Source organism: Caretta caretta, chromosome 10, assembly GCF_965140235.1.
Source record: "Caretta caretta isolate rCarCar2 chromosome 10, rCarCar1.hap1, whole genome shotgun sequence".
In the NCBI taxonomy this organism is placed as follows: domain Eukaryota; kingdom Metazoa; phylum Chordata; order Testudines; family Cheloniidae; genus Caretta; species Caretta caretta.
The window spans coordinates 37,643,121-37,663,840 of NC_134215.1; the positions used below are offsets into that span (position 1 = coordinate 37,643,121).

Sequence of the window (20,720 nt, forward strand, 5' to 3'; positions counted from 1 at the left end):
AGTGGCAAAAAAAGCATAATGATAAAATGACGACTCCCTGGCAAAATGTTAATTAGGGCTCTGACTCCACTAGAAATTGCACCATGGTTCATGCCCTATCTCAAAGTCTATTCCCTCTTTCCTTGCCACTCCCAATGCTGTCGGACCCCTGAGAAAAGAGCCACAGCAGGTTCAACACTTAGTGTCCCTGTGCCTCAGTTCCCCCTATGTACAATGGAGATAATAGCACTGCCCTTCCTCACCAAAATTCTTTTAGTTGGTGATTTAAAACATGCTGAAGACTCTAGCAACTTAGCAGGGAACTACCCAGTTGAGATTGTCAGTGATTTCACCAACATCAGCTCTGTTGTGAAATTGAGAAAGAGCTTGAAGCTGGTACCGCAAAAGCGTCATCCATTATTGGGTGCCTAATCAAGCATATATTTCGCAGACCCAACATCTGATAAGTAGAGAGAGAAAGTTGAGGATATATATAGAATGCTTCAGCAGGCAGAATCTTGACCTAGGAGACTGAAACATGGCCTCTCACTGTCAAGCACTGTACATAACTTCACTCTGACCTCCATCTTCGACTTTGTATCTCCCTGTTTCCTCTCCCTTTCCTGCTACACTTTTCTTAATTCTCTTTCCTTGCTACTCCCTTCATTTTTCCTCTCTCTGGGGCAGGGAATGCATCTCTTTCCATGTGTGTAAGTGCTCTGTGTGACACACAAGAAATGAATATATAATTATAGTAAATTATATATTTTTACCACCAGCATTGGAAAAAGATCAGCAAAATGCTTTGATCAATTAATGATTTTTCACTATAGCTTCTGAAAATGGCCCTATCACACGCTTAAATTACACACTTTTGGAGCTTCCCACAGCAGTACTCAGTGAGTCTCAAGCAACTCCAAAAGCATCCACACATTAACAAGTTTATTTTTTAATTTCAGTCACAGAGGGGATCTCTGGCACTCTTTCCAAAAAGAAATGGAGTGGGATTATGACATCCTCTTCCAACTGTCAAGAGACAGGATAGCTGAGATGGACTATTGTGGCAGTGTTTGTGAACCTCCATGCACGGCTAAATCCATTCATTTCTGGGTGTTGAGGATCCTGTAACTTCTATCTTGTTTCACTTTACTGTCCAGTTGCATTTGGGTGGATATCACAAATACTAGGAACTCCTAAAACCCCACCCATTCCATGTAGCATTCAACTGCAACAGCAACCCCCTGCTTTGTGTATTTTTTTCTGATGTTCTCTTCCACTGTGTTTCTTATCTGTGCAGTTAGATTGCAAACCTTTTAGGACAGGGCTCTGTTAAGCAGGGTGTAAGGGAACTCAGCTGGGGCTCATCCCTTGGCGGGGTGGTGGGGCACCACACCGCCTCACTACACTCTCTGCTGGGTTGGGGAATACCCAGTCTATGGCCCAGACCTTCAGGCTGTGTACCGCAAGCAGTTCAATATAAGCCCAGGCCCTGGGTCAGAGTGGGGCAGCAGACAAACAGTCAGGGGCTCAGGCCCTCAGGCAGAGGCTGAGCCAAACAGTTCAATATAAGCCCAGGCTCCTAGCTTTAGCAACCACGGGGATGGGGAGACTGCCACCCGCGAAGTGGGTGGCAGGGGGGGACACAGGCCCACCCACTCCACTGTGTCCCAGCCCGGGGCCCTAGCAGCAGCCAAAGACCCACTGCTGTGTCAGTGGGGATCCCGGCCGCAACACACTGACATTGGCTCTGGCAGTGCTGCAGCCAGACTGGAGTCGGCTGCCCCCGGGCTACTTCCAGACTCCCCCTCGTAGGGTACCTGGGTCAGGGTGGTCTCCTTGGAGGGTTCCAGCACCATGGGCTCCTCTGGGTAGCTGGCGAGGGGTAGGCTCGACAGCTCCTCTGGGCGTCGGTCAGTGTCAGGCATTGGCCTGTCTGGCCGGTCCTCGGGTCGGCTGCAGCATGCCGGGGTCTCCCAAGCTAGAGCCAGGCCCCGGGTATCTGGCCTCTCTGGCTACTGTCGCCCAACTGAGCTCTGGGGTTGGGCTTTTCTACTTCCTGTCCTGCGCCTTGACCTCTGGGGGGTGGGTGCAGGACGCACTGGCTCTGCCCACTTTGGTGTCTGGGGAGGTTCTTCCCTCGGCAGGGTGGTGGGGCACCACACCACCTCATTACACAGGGACTTACCAACACATCACAAAATTGTACAGATATAGGGTGCTGTATAAAAGATTAATAATAGTGCTTTATTAGTCGCTGATTCATTTGTGAAAAGAAAAGGAGTACTTGTGGCACCTTAGAGATTAACAAATTTATTTGAAGTGAGCTGTAGCTCACGAAAGCTTATGCTGACAGCTGCTACTCTGATTCATTTGTATTTACTAATCTTTAGTGTGCTGGTTACTTACCCAGTTTTGAATAGAGAGCTTTGTTGCCAAATAAAATAAAACAAAATAAACATTACAGAAGTTCTTCCTTTCTTCCTTGGTTTCAGTCCTGGCCACTTCAAGCTTTGCTAAAAGACATTGACTTTGTTACTGAGTAGCAAGCTATCCAGATCTACAGTGATAATTATATTCTGTACTTATATAGTACTTTTCATCTGACGATATCATAATTAAGGCTGCATGTCTGTCACGGAGGTCACGGATTCCTTGACTTTCCGTGACCTCTGCAGTGGCCAGTGTGGCTGGCTCTGGGGCTGCCCGAGCAGATCAAAGGCAGCCCCTGGGCCAGCCACACCGGGCACTGCTGGTGCAATTTGGTTGTGGGAGGGGCTGGAGCAAGGGATTGGGGTGCAGAGTGGTGCTTACCTCGGGGGGCTCCCCTGAAGTGGCCGGCATGTCCCTGCAGCTCCTAGGCGGAGGGGCCGGGGGCTCTGCGTGCAACCTCTGCAGCTCCCATTGGCTGCAGTTCCCGGCCAATGGGAGCTGCGGCGCTAAAGCTTCTGGCGGGGGGTAGCACGTGGAGCCCCCCTGGCCTTCCCTCCCCCTAGGAGCTGCAGGAACATGCGGAGCCAGGTAGGGAGCCTGTCAGTCTTGACAACCTTCCCCCGCCCCCAGCACCAGAGAAGATCCTGGGCCGCACGCTGCCACCCGGTCCCGTCTCATCACCAGAGGGGGTCCTGGGTCAGACGCCACTGCCCACACCACCCAGCACTAGCAGGGGTCCCAGGCTGCGCGCTGCCGCCCGCCTCCACCCCCCCAGCACCCACTGCACCCCCGGATCACTCCCCCAGAGCACCCGCAGCCCCCCGGCCCAAGTTTTAATTAGGGGTATATAGTACAAGTGAATTTTTGTTTACTGCCCATGACCTGTCCATGACTTTTACTAAAAATACCCATGACTAAAACGTAGCCTTAATCATAATGCCTAGCTCTCATATAGCTCTTTTCATCAGCTCTCAAAGCACTTCACAACCTTCAATGTATTTATGCTCACGACACCCCTGCGAAATAAGGCACTGCTATTATGCCCATTATACGATCAGGAAATGAGACCCAAAAAGGCTAATTGTTTTACCCACGGTCATGTAAAAAGTCTGTGGCAGAGCAAGCGGTAGGCACGTGCCCTAACCACTGGACCTTGGTAAATAGCATGATCTCAATTTTACAGATGGGGAAACTGGGGCACAGAGCTATCAGATGATTTACCAAAACTCACACAGCGAATCATAGATACTAAGGTCAGAAGGTGGACCATTATGGACCATTATGATCATCTAGTCCAACCTCCTGCACAACGCAGGCCACAGAATCTCACCCACCCACTCCTGCGAAAAACCTCTCACCTATGTCTGAGCTATTGAAGTCCTCAAATCATGGTTTAAAGACTTCAAGAAGCAGAGAATCCTCCAGCAAGTGACCCGTGCCCCATGCCACAGAGGAAGGCAAAAAACCTCCAGGGCCTCTTCCAATCTGCCCTAGAGGAAAATTCCTTCCCGACACCAAATATGGCGATCACCTAAACCCTGAGCACATGGGCAAGATTCACCAGCCAGATACTCAGGAAAGAATTTTCTGTAGTAACTCAGATCCCACCCCATCTAACATCCCATCACAGGCCATTGGGCCTATTTACCATGAATAGTTAAAGATCAATTAATTACCAAAATCATGTTATCCCATCATACCATTTCCTCCATAAATTTATCAAGTTTAATCTTAAAGCCAGATAGGTCTTTTGCCCCCCCTGCTTCCCTTGGAAGGCTATTCCAAAACTTCACTCCTATGATGGTTAGAAACCTTTGTCTAATTTCAAGTCTAAACTTCCCAATGACCAGTTTATATCCATTTGTTCTTGTGTCCACATTGGTACTGAGCTTAAATAATTCCTCTCCCTCTCCAGTATTTATCCCTTTGATATATTTATAGAGAGCAATCATACCTCCCCTCAACCTTCTTTTGGTTAGGCTAAACAAGCCAAGCTCCTTGAGTCTCCTTTCATAAGACAGGTCTTCCATTCCTCGGATCATCCTAGTAACCCTCCTCTGTACTTGTTCCAGTTTGAATTCATCCTTCTTAAACATGCAAAAGAAAAGGAGTACTTGTGGCACCTTAGAGACTAACCAATTTATCTGAGCATGAGCTTTCGTGAGCTACAGCTCACTTCATCGGATCCGATGCATCCGATGAAGTGAGCTGTAGCTCACGAAAGCTCATGCTCAAATAAATTGGTTAATCTCTAATGTGCCACAAGTACTCCTTTTCTTTTGCGAATACAGACTAACACGGCTGATACTCTGAAACCTTCTTAAACATGGGAGACCAGAACTGCACACAGTATTCCAGGTGAGGTCTCACCAGTGCCTTGTATAACGGCACTAAAACCTCCTTATCTCAACTGAAAATACCTCACCTGATGCATCCCAAGACCGCATTAGCTTTTTTCACAGCCACATCACATTGGCGGCTCATAGTCATCCTGTGATCAACCAATACTCCAAGGTCCTTCTCCTCCTCCGTTACTTCTAATTGATGTGTCCCCATCTCATAACTAAAATTCTTGTTATTAATCCCTAAATGCATAACCTTACACTTCTCACTATTAAATTTCATCCTATTACTATTACTCCAGTTTACAAGGTCATCCAAATCTTCCTGTATGATATCCCGGTCCTTCTCTACATTGGCAATACCTCCAAGCTTTGTATCATCCACACACTTTATTAGCACACTCCCACATTTTGTGCCGAGGTCAGTAATAAAAAGATTAAATAAGATTGGTCCCAAAACTGATGCCTGAGGAACTCCACTGGTAACCTCCCTCGACCCTGTCAGTTCACCTTTCAGTAGGACCCACTGTAGTCTCCCTGTTAATCAATTCCTTATCCACCTTTCAATTTTCATATTGATCCCCATCTTTTCCAATTTAACTAATAATTCCCCATGTGGCACAGTATCAAACGCCTTACTGAAATCTAGGTAAATTAGATCCACTGCATTTCCTTTGTCTAAAAAATCTGTTACTTTCTCAAAGAAGGAGATCAGGTTGGTTTGGCACGATCTACCTTTTGTAAAACCATGTTGTATTTTGTCCCATTTACCATTGACCTCAATGTCCTTAACTACTTTCTCCTTCAAAATTTTTTCCAAGACCTTGCATACTACAGATGTCAAACTAACAGGCCTGTAGTTACCCAGATCACTTTTTTCCCTTTCTTAAAAATAGGAACTATGTTAGCAATTCTCCAATCATACGGTACAACCCCTGAGTTTACAGAGTGATTAAAAATTCTTGCTAATGGGCTTGCAATTTCATGTGCCAATTCCTCTAATATTCTTGGATGAAGATTATCTGGGCTCCCCAATTTAGTCCCATTAAGCTGTTTGAGTTTCGCTTCTACCTCAGATATGGTAATATCTACCTCCATATCCCCATTCCCATTTGTCATGCTACCATTATCCCTAAGATCCTCTTTAGCCTTATTAAAGACTGAGGCAAAGTATTTGTTTAGATATTGGGCCATGCCTAGATTATCCTTAACCTCCACTCCATCCTCAGTGTTTAGCGGTCCCACTTCTTCTTTCTTTGTTTTCTTCTTATTTATATGGCTATAGAACCTTTTACTATTGGTTTTAATTCCCTTTGCAAGGTTCAACTCTACTTGACTTTTAGCCTGTCTCACTTTATCCCTACATGTTCTGACCTCAATGAGGTAGCTTTCTTTGCTTGTCCCTCCCATCTTCCACTCCCTGTATGCTTTTTGCTTTTTTTTAATCACCTCTCTGAGATGCTTGCTCATCCAGCTTGGTCTACAACTCCTGCCTATGAATTTTTTCCCCTTTCTTGGGATGGTCCGATAGCTACTGCAGCTTTGATTTAAAGTAATCCCAGGCCTCCTCTGCCTTTAGATCCATACGTTCTTCAGACCAATCCACTTCCCTCATTTCCTTAATTTTTGAAAGTCAGCCCTTTTGAAATCAAAAACCCTAGCTGCAGATTTATTTTTGTTAATCCTTCCATTTGAACGGCATTAGCTCATGATCACTTGAACCAAGATTGTCCCCTACAACCATGTCTTCTATGAGATCTTCACTACTCACCAAAACCAAATCTAAAATGGCATCCCCTCTAGTTGGTTCAGCAACTACTTGGTGAAGGAATCCATCAGCTATCGCATCTAGAAAAATCTGAGCCCTAAACCTGTCATTATTATTACTAGCACTCATCCTCCAGTCTATATCTGGGAAGTTAAAGTCTCCCATGATCACACAGTTTCCATTAGTATTTACAGCCCTGAACAGGCCCAGGAGTTTCTGATTTCCAGCCTGCTGCCCTGGCCACTTTGCACAGTACCCAGTGAGCTCCTTACAGCCCCACTCCAAGATGCAGCCACTTCTGTGTCTTAAAGGTTCGGGGCATGGAACGTGCTAGCAGCTGAGACAAGTGGCCCATCATGCCCAGAACTCCGCCTCTTGCAGCATGCAAAACCCAGTGCCTCAGAGGAAGCTGAGCACCCCCACAACGCACTGGGTCTGTACTGCCGTGCTGCTCCCTGGCCCTGAGGCCAACCTCTCGCTCCGCAGTGGAGCACGTTTTGTCCAGCTCCACGGGAGACATTTCTCACTCCCCAGGGCCCTTGGAGCTGGGAGGACAGCACCAACCCGACCCTAGGACTCAGAGCCTTGGGTGAGCATGGGGGTGAGCGTGGGGGGGTCACGGGGGCCCTCTCTGTGTATAGCCCTAGGCTCACACTCGCAGCTTGCTCCTGCCGCTACTGCGCATAGGCAAAATATTCCTAGTGGCGGCCCGCCCAAGGCGGAGGTAAAGCAGTTCACCCCCTTGCGCATGCGCCTGCTGTATCGTCTTGAGGGTGGAAGGCGATCGTGTCTGGCTCCTGCGCCTTGGCTCTGAGTGGGAGCTCGTGTGTGCGCCTGCGCCGGCCTGTTAGGCTGTGGGGAGCGGCTGATACCCGAGCAGGCGGCGGAGGCGGCGCAGGGTTGGGCCGGGCCGGGCCGGGCCGGGCCGGGCCGGGTAGGGTAAGGGAGCGTGGCGGGGCTCAGCCTCCAGGAAGGGTTGAGGAGCGGGCCCGGGAGGTGGCTAGCTACTCCCGGCCCAGGCTGCGGGGGTGCAGCATTGGGAACTATGGGGTACCATGGAGGGCTGTGATGGGGTGGGAGAGCAGTGGGGCCAGCATTTGGGGCTATGGGGTACCATGGTGGGCTGTGATGTGGGTGGGGTGCACCATTGGGGGCTATACGGTACCATGGAGGGCTGTGATTGGGCGGGGGAGTAGTGGGGTGTAGCATCGCTTCTGTGGTGTAGCATAGGGGGTTGTGATGGGGTGGAGTTGGAGCGTGGGGGAGCAGTGGGGTACATCTTGGGGTTGATGGGATGGGGTGTAGTATTAAGGAGTAGGAGGGATGTGACATGAGTGTTATGGGGTTGGGGGTCCTGTATGGGGCAGGGGTGCACCTTGTGGGAGTAGTGAAATGCATTATGGGAGTTGGGGTACAGCTTGGGGTGTGTGAGCAGACAGGGGGGTGCTTCTAAGTGCACAGGGGTTGGAGTGTAGCAGTGGGGTTCAGTGGGTTTAGAGGTGCTGCTTGGGATGGCAGTGTGGCTAGTGCCATGGTATACAGGGGGCACAGGAAGATGTGGAATGGTATGCTGAAAAGTGGGGTGCACTCAGCTATTGGGGAGAGTGGAAGGGGACTGAAGAAAGGCCTTTAGTCTCAGATAGTAGGACAGGGGGCTGGAGGTTTTAGTTGGGCAAGGGGTGGGGAAACTTTGAGTAGCTGGGGAAAGATAGGGAAGGTTGGGGAGCCTCTGTGGTATCTGGAAGACATAGGCTCAGGCAGTGCTGGCTGCTGCCTCTATCAGTTGGCATGGATGTTGACACCATAAGCAAGCTGAATTGTTAGTGGTTACTGAGTGGTTGTTTTGGAAACACAAGTGACAAGCATGGATTTAAATTTGAAATACCTATCTCTGTTTGTTTTTTATTCATGTGACTGGGGTTTAATGCAGCGGACTGTTTGCTGTTGGATTAAAATTTCCATTATCCTGTAGATTATGGGAACTGCTTGTGTAAACAACATTGATGTGTGCTTGTTAATTTTTTAACATATTTGTTTTAAATCCAGTAAAAACTCCATATTGATTCTGCAACTGTGCACACAAAGTGGGACTAAAAATAATCCCAGGCTCCAATAATTAACCTGAAAGCCTCTAACTTCAGATGGTAGGTTTGAAGTTTATGGGTTTGATTCCTAGCTCCTCGGTTATAACAGTGTGTCTTCAAAACACCATGTGAGTTTATATTTAATAGAGGCTGATTCAAATGATGAGTTACCAATTAAGTACTGGCAGTGATATTTCAGGACTGTTCCACTGATAAACATTTTGCACAATATCTAGTTGTGTGTAAGGGGATGTTAGTTGCTCCTTTTTTGCCACCAAAAGGCCAGCTGTGGGCATCTCCCAGATGCACAGCATATTTCAATAACACACACATAGCAAAACTTGATAACTTCAAATACAACGGTCACACGTATAATTCAATAGGATAGTAATGTTCAACAGATCATGACCTCTGAAATGGTACCTGCACAAAGCATATCCTAATCATATCACTGTGGTGAACATGGGGTTGCAGGGTGCTATTTGAGGTACAGAGTGTCACACTGGTTCATAACCTAGGGCAGAAAACTAACAAACTAAAAAAACAACAACAAGCTTTAGGAAATGTTAAAGTTCCCCAAATACCGAACATTTAAAGTAAATAACTTGCAGAAATTAGTGCCCTGAAGGAAGATGAAGAGCAGTTTATTCTCCATATGCAGCCCTGTCTGCAGCCTCCATACGCAGCCCTCCATATGCAGACTGAGACTTAATGACCGCAAGGCAGGGATCCTTTCATTCCTTTAGGCAGGTGAAATCCTAAATTTCCAAAGTCAGGCCTAGCAGGGTTTTCATTCACTGAGATCTTATTTTACTGGTAAGTTCCTTTATAATATCCTGATCCATTTGCCCAACAGTTTCCCACCTTCTTGGTGGTGGTACATTTACTGTTTGAATAAGGAATTGCTAGTCTACAGTCATGCAATTTTTTTGGACTTGCCTGAACTGACCATATGACCACAGTAATATAAAAATGGATGTGGCTGATTGTGTTATATTAATGATTGACTTGCTTGGATCACATGTATTGATCAAAGCATGTGCTGGTGATGTCCAGCCATGGAGACAACTAATGTTTTGCATTACTTGCTCAGACACATGAGGGCTGTCTGCAGGGTTCATGCTCTTGGACTTTGCAATTTCATGTCTGTTGTTCTACTGGCTCTCTGCTGCTTAAACCAATAGGCATAATTGCTGAGTTTTCCCAGCGTAGTTAGAAAAATAGCTGAGCTCTAGAAACATGCTGGAAAATGCTCATCACCATTCAAAACCACTGTCCTTGGAAGAAGAGATTTCATAGACTAAAACAATAGTGTTGTGGATCATCCTGTTAGTGGGTTTCCTAGAAAACATACAAACTGAAGAATGATTTAACTCAGTGGTTCTCAAAGCCAGTCCGCCGCTTGTTCAGGGAAAGCCCCTGGCGGGCCGGACCGGTTTGTTTACCTGCCGTGTCCGCAGGTTGGGCCGATCGCGGCTCCCACTGGCCAAAGGGGGCTGCGGGCCAAAGGGGGCTGCGGGAAGGGCGGCCAGCACGTCCCTTGGCCCCGCGCCGCTTTGAGAACCACTGATTTAACTCAAAAAGAAAAGGAGTACTTGTGGCACCTTAGAGACTAACCAATTTATTTGAGCATAAGCTTTCGTGAGCTACAGCTCACTTTATCGGATGCATTCAGTGGAAAATACAGTGGGGAGATTTATATACATAGAGAACATGAAACAATGGGTGTTACCATACACACTGTAACAAGAGTGATCACTTAAGGTGAGCTGTTACCAGCAGGAGAATGGGGGTGGGGGAGAAACCTTTTGCAGTGATAATCAAGGTGGGCCATTTCCAGCAGTTGACAAGAACGTCTGAGGAACGGGAGGGGGGAGAGAGTTTTACTTTGTGTAATGACCCATCCACTCCCAGTCTTTATTCAAGCCTAAGTTAATTGTATCCAGTTTGCAAATTAATTCCAATTCATGGTCTGTGTGTATAAAAACATCTTCTGTATTTTCCACGGTATGCATCCGATGAAGTGAGCTGTAGCGCATGAAAGCTTATGCTCAGATAAATTGGTTAGTCTCTAAGGTGCCACAAGTACTCCTTTTCTTTTTGTGAATACAGACTAACACGGCTGTTACTCTGAAACCTTCCAATTCAGCAGTCTCTCGTTGGAGTCTGTTTTTGAAGTTGAAGAATTGCAACTTTTAGGTCTGTAATTGAGTGACCAAAGAGATTGAAGTGTTCTCCGACTCATAGGCTGTAAATATCTGCTCTGATAGTGTCTTGCCTCATCAGTTCCCACTAAAGCAGGTCTTTGTGGTGTTTCTGAAGAAGGGTTTCTTTATTTCTCAACCCATCAGACTTTAGATTGGACATAGCTGAATATGGGTATAGCAGAGTTGTTGTTAGTGCTAGCTTTCTATACACTGCACAGGGTGCCAGGAGTGGCACATCAAGGTACAACAGATTTGCTGATCTGAAGCCACGTAGCAGAGTCTAGTACATGTTTCTTCTGGTTCCAGGAACTGGTAGCACAAAATCTAAAAAGAGAAATATTACAAACGTCAGAGCCGGTTTTCTAGAGTATCTGTCACCTATGAAAAAAATGCTTCCCTATGCAATCCCAAGTAAGGAAGAAAGATGTCCTCATGTTGCCTGTAAGCTTTATATGTAATGTTATGGATTCTACTAAGTTGCTATGTTAATATTAAGGCCAAAATAGGAGAGAAGAGTCCAGGGACAGTCCATAATAAAAGGACATCCGCTAAAGCTGCATTATTTAGATACCACAAATTGCACCGTGTATGTATTGCACCTTGATACGTACGATGAACGTGCTCATATGAATAACAAGATGAGCTACTTATTTCAATCTAAGCGATAGGAACAGCAAGTAATTAACTACAGTACTGTATTTATGGGAATTTCATATTTGCTCATTCATGCTTTCATATACTTCAAGTGCAATTATTCTGGATAGCAGTTATTCTTTATAGGTGATTGAAGCCAGGAGGTGCAGGTATTTGGAATAAACCACACCTTTTAAAACTGTACATTTAGTGTTTAACAGTGCCAGTTACACAGTCTTTGAACCAGGTCCCCCATCCACTCGGTACCTCAAACTAGAGGCAACATCAATGCAGACTTCTCCATGCTACTCAGCCAATGTGCCTCAACCCTCATGTGCAGGGACAAATTTTAGGGGTAAGAAGGTAATTCAGTCCAATTTTGGTTCAACCCATAGTCTAATAATTTGTGCTGCAAACACTGCGTTTTCAATCACGATAGCTCTCTGAATATGAGATCACACTGGAGACAAGGCACAGACAGTTTACTTCTCGGTAAACTGTTGAGGTCAACCCCAACCTGCATGGAGTTAACCTTGACATAAGCAGGCAAGGGCAAAAACTATAGCTCCTTGTCTCCACTAGAAGTTTACATCAAGGTAGGTATCTTGATGTAAAAAGTTCACTTTTTTTGTATTGAGACATACCCCTTTCTGAGGGGGCTGACAAAAAAGGTGCCATTTGTGGTGAAGGATTTCTGTGTTGAACATTTTGCAACCTTTTTGCTCACACTGTTGTTGAATGTTCCTACTCTCCAGCTTCACCAGTGGGGCAGAACTTTGGAAAGACTAGAGAAGAAAACACTGAAGTGTAGCAGTTTATTGCCTGAAAGGTGTTTGTGTACAATTGTTGGCAAGCTGCTTGAAATTACAATGAAAGGAGAAACTATATTTGCCATATTGGCTCTTTGCCAGTGCCTGGCTGTCCTCCAAAGTAAAGAGATCATCCTTTGTTATTTTTTTGGTGACACTTGCTATTGGGAATTAGCTTTTTCAGGAAAGGGATTATCCATTAATTCTATGGTATAGATTATAATAAAAATATAAATTATATTTTATAATTATATTATAAATATATTATAAATATAAATATATTTATAATATATATAAATATAAATATATTATAATATATTTTATTATATATTATATATTTTATTTATATATATTATTATTTAATATTTATTATAATATATTTTAATATATATTATAAAATAAATATTTTATAATATATATAAATATATTATAATATAATATAATTATATTATAATTATAGTTATAATATAATTATATTATATTTATATATATATAAATTATAACAAAGTGTCAATCAAATTCATACTATTTTTTTAGTGTAACCTACTTAGAACAATTTTGAAAATATTTTTGACACTTGAAATCCCTCTTCTCTTCAACCTCAAGTCCTTGTATTATGGTCACGGTCCTGACCAAGTAGCTCCTCAGTGGTGCTGCTTGTTTGGCAACCTTTCCAGTAGTTAGCAACAGAGAACATTTATTTGAGGCTACCTTTGTTGTGCCGTCATTCCCAGGAAATGAGGGCAAATCTGGGACTGCAGTAGCAATCACCTGTGTAGCAGTCCAGAGCACTTTCACTGAGTTATTGTGCCTGTGAATGTAGGGGTGTTTTTCAGATGCAAAAATAAAACTCTGGGTAGGAACATCTGCCAGACTAGATTAGACCCATGGTCCATCTATCTCAGTGTCCCATCTCTAGGAGTGGCTAGCACCAGATTCTTCAGAGAAATGTGTGGGAATCCTGCAGTAGGCACATATGGGGTAATTCCCACCTGCCTCCTACACACACACACACGGTCTCTAAAAGTTGTAGGTTGACTTAAGCTCTGAAGCCCTTCCACAAAATTTTTATCATTATTAGTTATAACTCTGATTATTCTTGTTACTTGTATAAACACCCGGTCCCTTTTTGAATCTTTTAAAATTCTTGGCCTCAACCATTTCATGTGGCAGAGTTCCACCATTTAATTACACACTGTCATTAGTTTTGAATTTCACTCCTGTTTCAAAAAAAGCAAAGGAGGTCTTGTGGCACCTTAGAGACTAACAGATTTATTTGAGCATAAGCTTTCATGAGCTACAGCTCACTTCATCGGATGCATTCAGTGGAAAAATTTTTTCCTTTTTCAATTTCATTTACTGTCCCTTGTTCTTGTCTTAAGATACAGAGCAAACAGAACAGTAAGGTCCTAATCCACCTTTTCTACACAATTCATTATTTGACATACTTCTCTCATGTCCCTTCTTTGTCTTCTTTCTAAAGTAACAACAATCCCAATCTTTGTGAAGAAAGACTGAAAAGGAGTTTTTCCAGGCTCTTGGTCATTCTTATTGCCTTTCTGTGGATTCCCTCTAGTTCTACAATATCCTGTTTGAGATGGGGTGACCAGTACTGCACACAGTATTCGGATGAGACCACACCACTGATTTACATAATGGCATTATAATATTCTCAGTATTGTTTACTGTCCCATTCTTTATGCAACCTAACATTGTTTGCTTTTTTGATTTCCACTGCACATTGAGTGGAGCTCGCTATTCAGCTATCTGCAGTGACTCCCAAGTCCATTTCTTGAGTTGATATGGTTAATTTAGAACCCCATAAGGTATATGAATAGCTTTAATTTTCCCTGCCAGTGTGTATTACTTTACATTTGTTGTAAATGTAATTGCTTGCATCAGAAATTATGTGCAGATTCTGGTTTTAAGAATCAAGAACATTTGGAATCCTTTATGTTTGGAACATGTTCTATGTACAGTTTGACAGTATATTTAGCTCATCTGTGCTTCATCAGTTTGAGAGATTCTGGAAATGACCCTACACTTTCTAAGAAAGAAATCTAGTTTCCTTTAAGAAATCTCTAGCGCCAGTTATCTCTCTGGACCACTGGAGACTTAACTCCTGCTGTTCATGTGCATTTGATGGTAATTAAATGCATTATAGATTGGATCACATTAAGATGCCATTAATGCAGCCTTAATAATTGAAGCATAGGGTCCTAATGCCTGTTTTCTGTCACTATCCTTCATAAGGGGAGGGATAGCTCAGTGGTTTGAGCATTGGCCTGCTAAACCCAAGGTTGTGAGTTCAATCCTTGAGGGGGCCATTTAGGGATCTGGGGCAGAAATTGGCCCTGCTTTGAGCAGGGGTTGGACTAGATGACCTCCTGAGGTCCCTTCCAGCCCTGATAGTCTATGATTCTATGTGCAGCCATGCATGCTGTTCCAAGGGACCTGGTTAAGACTCATGAACCAGCTCATCCTACTGAGCACTCTTTTCCAGCTGTAAAAGTGAGACATGGAGTGTAGCAATTTTAGTTCATGGTGGACCTCCAGATCTTATAGAACTTTGTCCCCAAGGTATAAGGGAAGCTAGAGCAGAAAGCAATCACCCAGTTCTCCGTGGCTCTGGAGAAATTAGTACGAGGGTATTACTCAGATCTATGCTCATGAAGCTGGCTCAAAAGCCCAATTTAAGCCATGAGAGAGCTGGTGCTGCTGTACACAAAGCCTGGGGCAATTCGTAGGGAGATCGAATTGCATTTAACTTCAATAAGGCAATCCATTGAACTCAGTGCTCTGCTCTTGAAAAAAAGCATTTCTAATAAATCTCTTAGATTAACTGGACTAATTGCATCCTAGTGGATAGAAATTGATTCCAGTGTTAGCATGGTATGTTCAGTTTTCCCTGTGGTGCAAATATCTGCATACTTAGGGAAGCTAGCTAAAGTTGTAGGTATCTCTTGTTCACTAAAGAAAATCAACTTCTATTAGGGTATGTTGATTTCTATTGTCCCTGTCTTGTTTCCAAATTAATATAGTAGGAGTATTATTTATTAAGTCAGCTGCTACAAATGTAGGGGTATAATGGGGTGCACGCCTCGCCCCATTGGATTCAGCTCCTTGGCCCCACTCCTTAAAGACTCAAAGACGCTCCAAACTGGTGCAACACCCGTACTCTCTATTTTGTGTCCGTTCCCACCACCAGTTTCCCACTATTTACAGGCCATTTACATGGCTTGGCCTCTCACAGGCCTGACCAGCAACAGACTAGTAGGCTCTTTCCTCCCTCTGAGCCTGCCCTTTCCCTCCTGTCTCCACCTCCCTTCCGCTTCCTCCCAGCCTTTTAGCTCCTGCTAATGAGGCTGGCAGATGCAGGCAGTTCCCAGGTAAGCACTATTTACCCAGCCCCAATCCATTCCCCCTGATTGGAGGCCGGGATAGTAGGAGCTGATTCGGGGCTTTCCTAGCAGCGCCCTGCCACATGGGGGTAGAGAAGAAGCTGGAGGAGAGATTGAACACAGGGAGTAAGAGCACAAGTGTATATTAGCTGACATTCATTTCTTCTACAGTATTTTTGTACCAATAGGAAATTACTGTATTCCCTTTTAAGTCACAGACCCCTTGGTGTATACAACATCAACATCTCAGTTATGGCTCAGTGCTCTTGGAGAATGTGAAGTTATGTCTACTCAAAGTTGTGGAGAGGTTTTTTGTTTTATTTTTAATTGGGGGTGGGGAGAATTAATAGCCAATCACTTTTGAAGCAGTAGGTGTGATAATCTGTACATGTAAACTCTACTCAAATATGAGTGTACTAGGGATGCAAAGGAGACAGAGGTTAGTAATGCTGCAGCAAGTGATAAGGAAACAACTAAATGTGAAACCAGCAAGAGTGTGGGAATGGCTCTGCATTGCAGCATCAGGAGGTTAGCTAGTGGTCTTTATGTGGAGGGGAAAATAGACCATCTGTTTTCTGTTAACATGTTGTATAACATGTTTATAAAAATATATGCTGCAATTTAGTTTGATGACAGTTGTCTACCAATACCTCTGGAGTTCAAATCAGGGTAGCTATATGCAAGATCAACAAGAAGTACTTGTGGCGCCTTAGAGACTGACAAATTTATTTCATGGTCTAAACCCCACTTTATCAGATGCATGGAGTAGAAAAAAACAGTAGGCAGGTATATATACACAGTACATGAAGAAAAGATGGGAGTTGCCTTACCAAGTGGGGGTTAGTGCTAACGAGACAATTCAGTTAAAGTGGAAGTGGGCTATTCTCAATAGTAGAATACTAAGGGAGGAAAAATCACTTTTGTAGTGGTAATCGGGCCAATGTAAATAGGGTGGCCCATTTCAAACGGTTGACAAGAAAGTGTGAGTAACAGTAGGGGGAAATTAGTTTTTGTAGTGACCCATCCACTCCCAGTCTTTATTCAGGGCTAATTTGATGGTGTCCAGTTTGCAAATTAATTCCAGTTCTGCAGTTTCTCGTTGGAGTCTGTTTTTGAAGGTTTTTTGTTGAAGAATTGCCACTTTTAAGTCTGTTATTGAGTGTCCATGAAGATTGAAATGTTCTCCTACTGGTTTTTGAATGTTATAATTCTTGACATCTGATTTGTGTCCATTTATTCTTTTGCATAGAGATTGTCCGGTTTGGCCAATGTACGTGGCAGAGGGGCATTGCTGGCACATCTCCTTCCTTAGAGGTTTTTGAGGTCATGCTTGACAAAGCTCTGGCTGGGATGATTTAGTTGGGGATTAGGTCCTGCTTTGAGCAGGGGATTGGACTAGATGAGCTCCTGAGGTCCCTTCCAACCCTGATATTCTATGATGGCATATATCACATTGGTAGATGTACAGGTGAACGAGCCCCTGATGGTGTGGCTGATGTGGTTAGGTCCTATGATGGTGTCCCTTGAATAGATACGCGAACAGAGTTGGCAATGGGGTTTATTGCAGGGATAGGTTCCTGGATTAGTGTTTTGTGTGGTGAGTAGTTGCTGGTGAGTATTTGCTTCAGGCTGTCTGTAAGTGAGGATTGGCCTGTCTCCCAAGCTCTGTGAGAGTGAGGGATCGTCCTTCAGGATAGGTTGTAGATCCTTGAAGATGTTTGGGGAAAGGAGGTAATTGTCATAGAATCATAGAATATCAGGGTTGGAAGGGACCTCAGGAGGTCATCTAGTCCAAACCCCTGCTCAAAGCAGGACCAATCCCCACTTTTTGCCCCATCCCTAAGGGCTACCCCTCAAGTATTGAACTCACAACCCCTGGGTTAAGTAGGCCAATGCTCAAACCACTGAGCTATCCCTCGCAAGTTAAGCCAATGAAACTTCTGCTACTTTAGATGAATAATGTTGATTTCAGAACCATGGTTCATTGTTATGTCACAAGTATGCAAAATGTAGGTGAAGTGTCAGCTTTGGCAAACTTCCCTACTTTATCACCAACCAGTTAATAGGGAATTGACAAGATCTTTAAACATAAGGAACAAAGTTATCCAAGTGACTCTTAGCATGTCAGGCTTATTAAAAGAGGCAGTATCAGGTCAACATAGTTTATTTTAAACAATAAAAACACTGGAGATAAATTTTTTAAATGATTTTTAAAAAATTCAGTGAACACAGGTGTGTTTTCTTGATTTTTAAACGTTCTCCTACAGTGATGTAACTCAGATATTTCAATTCTTGCCAGTTCCAAAGTGTCAGAAAGTAAAACTGACTTGAAATAAGCTATAAGCAAAAATTACACCTGACTAGACAGTGTTCAGTATCTGGACTGATGATGATGCAAAAAATTAGTGCTTAAAATTTGTAGATTTTATAATCTAAAATATTTAAAAAATGTTCTTACCTTTTATTTATTACCAACAAATATCTTTAACCTGGCAGAGTCTCCTTAAAGTGACAGATTGATTTAACTCAAGATTATTCAAATCAATATTTTGCCACTTAACTTTTCTTTAGGAGGGGAAAAAAATAATTATCACAGGTAACAGTCAAAGAATTCTTGAGTCCTGTTCAAGTGGTGAAAGTGTTAGATTAATTACTGTACATTTTATTCGGATTCTTCATATGTTACAATTTGATGAAATAGGTTAAGGTTATAGTCATATAAATGGCAATTTGCTGAATTGGGGCCAAGACCCAAGTGTTTTACAGAGACTGTAAGCTACAGGAATCATATTGAAATGCAGCCATTTGCAGGGTAGAATGTGACAACCATTAAGCTATAATAATATTACACAATGCCTTTTAAAGGAAAAGAGAAGAATAACTTCTATAGTTGAACATCTGAGGGGAGGTCTAAGAAGGCAGAATATGATCACCCACATTAGAATTGGCCAGCATACCTGGGTTAAAATCTCCTCTTCTCTTTTAATAACTTCTGCGGAAAAGGGTAGTGCTACTATGCCATGGGTATCTGCTAATCATTCATCAATATCCTTGTGCATTTCAGTTGAGGTCTTACTGCCAAAAGAGCATAGAAGGCTGAGCCTCTTCAGTTGCTGGCCCAACCGTTTTAATTTTTGATGCACAGTTTCAGTGGAAAAATCTTCTTTTTGTCTGCAGTAACCTCTTCTGTTGGTATAGAGAGAACAGTCTCTTTCAATGTAGTTTTTAAGAAAGATAGTGGAAGGAAAGTAGCCCAAATGACAAGCACACAAGAGGAAGCAGATAAAGATAATTCTGTTCATGGAATAGGAAATGTCGCAGAACTAATTAATTACAAAGATCTGTCCAGTTCTCCCCTAGTCAATTGTCGGAAAACATGGCAATTTGGAGGCTATCCACATTCAGTGCATGGTTTTAGGATATAAGATTTCTTCATTCGGTCTTATTTATATGGTTTAATAGTAGAAGCTAACCCTAGAAAAGCCTCTAGTCCATGCCATTGCAAGGGCAGATAATCCTGACAGAGTAGTTGACAGAGCTTCCGTTACTTCCCTTTGACTATTTTATTGTGTAATAGATCTCACTCAGGAACCTCTTCTGAGAGTCAGCAAAAAAAAATCCTTTTCTTAATTTCATTCTGTTCTCCTACTTGTATGCCCTTGATGCATGCTAAATAATTCTATTCCTTCTTGACATACACAGTCTCTAAACACAATTGAGACAATTGTCTCCCCTTAAACAAACTGTGAATAGTTTTTTAATCTTTTCTCATCTTTTCTCCCTTTACCCCCTTTATCAGTTTTATTATTTTCTAAACCCCATCTCTTTCTGTTGCTGAGATACCCAGAACGTAATACAGTATTCTAGGTGCAATCTTGTCAAATCTTTATGAATCAGGATTATTGGCTCCATGACATGTTTCTGCATATTCAGCCCAGAATCAGCTTTTTTTGGTGTCACTTGCCATAATGCTAGTTTGCTGTCTGCTACCATCCATAGGTGTCTCTTGGCATTACTGCTTTCCAGGTACTCCTCTTCCATTCAATACTCAGGTGGCTTGTGTTTCTGTCTGCACATTGGGCTGTGTCACTCTTTTCTGGGTTGAATATCATTATGGTATGGACAGGAGAAAAAAATTATGACCCTTCGTATTTTCCTGTCCTCACTGGTATCAAGCATTCCGGTTCTTTGGTGTTCAGGACATTGTCTTATACTGTAGTTCCAACTAGTTTCCTAGGTTGGAGTGTCAGGTTCTCCAGGGTTGCTGTGGCAGGAGGGAAGATTTGTGGCTGCCAGGAGGTGTGTCTGGGACTCTAAAGCCAGTCCCCACTATATCTTGGTGGAACATCAATCCCCCACCACCCTTCTTCTCCACCAAGTCTACTTTGAATTGCCCCCAACTGCTGGATCCCATCCCCTTCCTTTCACATGGAAGCAGTAGGAAGAGATGGGTAGTACAGAAAAGCTGCAGTTGTTGAGAGTCGGAGTTTCTGACACGGAGATGCCTCCTGTGTGGTTATATGAAAGCTGTTCTGCCATAGCTCTGGGCTAATCCATACCCTGCTCGTGACCTCATGAAACTGGAATTTGGAACAGCCCAAGTTCCATGGCAGAATAAAATATGCCTTTTTGAATGTAGGACATGCAGTGGCAATGCACCATGGCTCATTAAGATGCAGGGGGAAAACCTAGAATGTCACTTACAGAGGCTTCAGGTACCGGTTCCAGCACAGGTACTTGGCTGGGCACCACTGCATTGAAGAATTTTGTTTCAATGAGCTGGTCGTGCTTTGGACAGCCTTGACAGTATCCCTTTGCTAATGTTAATGACCTACAGACCGATGGTTCATAGAATCATAGAATATCAGGGTTGGAAGGGACCCCAGAAGGTCATCTAGTCCAACCCCCCGCTCGAAGCAGGACCAATTCCCAGTTAAATCTTTTGTTTAGGTTTTGTTCAGGTTTTGTTCAGACGTTTGTTATCCTTCCTGGAAAAGCCTCCTTAGCAATGATCTGATTGGGGCTCTTTTGCCATCAGGGCTCTGCCCCAGAGTTTCCCAAGCTAGG

General features: G+C 43.6%; 1 protein-coding gene and 1 long non-coding RNA gene across 6 annotated transcripts in view; one reads left to right on the forward strand and one right to left on the reverse strand.

The window, feature by feature from the left end:
* The window catches only part of LOC125644313 (uncharacterized), a 34,600-nt gene extending 32,631 nt beyond the window's left edge, over positions 1-1,969 (reverse strand). Inside the window, exon 1 of the long non-coding RNA XR_007358959.2 lies at positions 1,797-1,969. This is a non-coding gene — a long non-coding RNA (uncharacterized LOC125644313). The remainder of the gene's footprint in view (positions 1-1,796) is intronic.
* A 5,320-nt stretch (positions 1,970-7,289) lies between these two features.
* Positions 7,290-20,720, forward strand: part of TBC1D24 (TBC1 domain family member 24) — a 57,953-nt gene continuing 44,522 nt past the window's right edge. For 2 of the 5 annotated variants that reach the window (XM_075132891.1, XM_075132893.1), the window contains exon 1: positions 7,290-7,443. The gene's annotated coding sequence lies outside the window, so the exon portion shown is untranslated. Of the gene's footprint in view, positions 7,459-20,720 lie in introns of all 5 variants that reach the window. The other 3 variants (XM_048868032.2, XM_048868033.2, XM_075132892.1) reach the window with 3 other exon arrangements.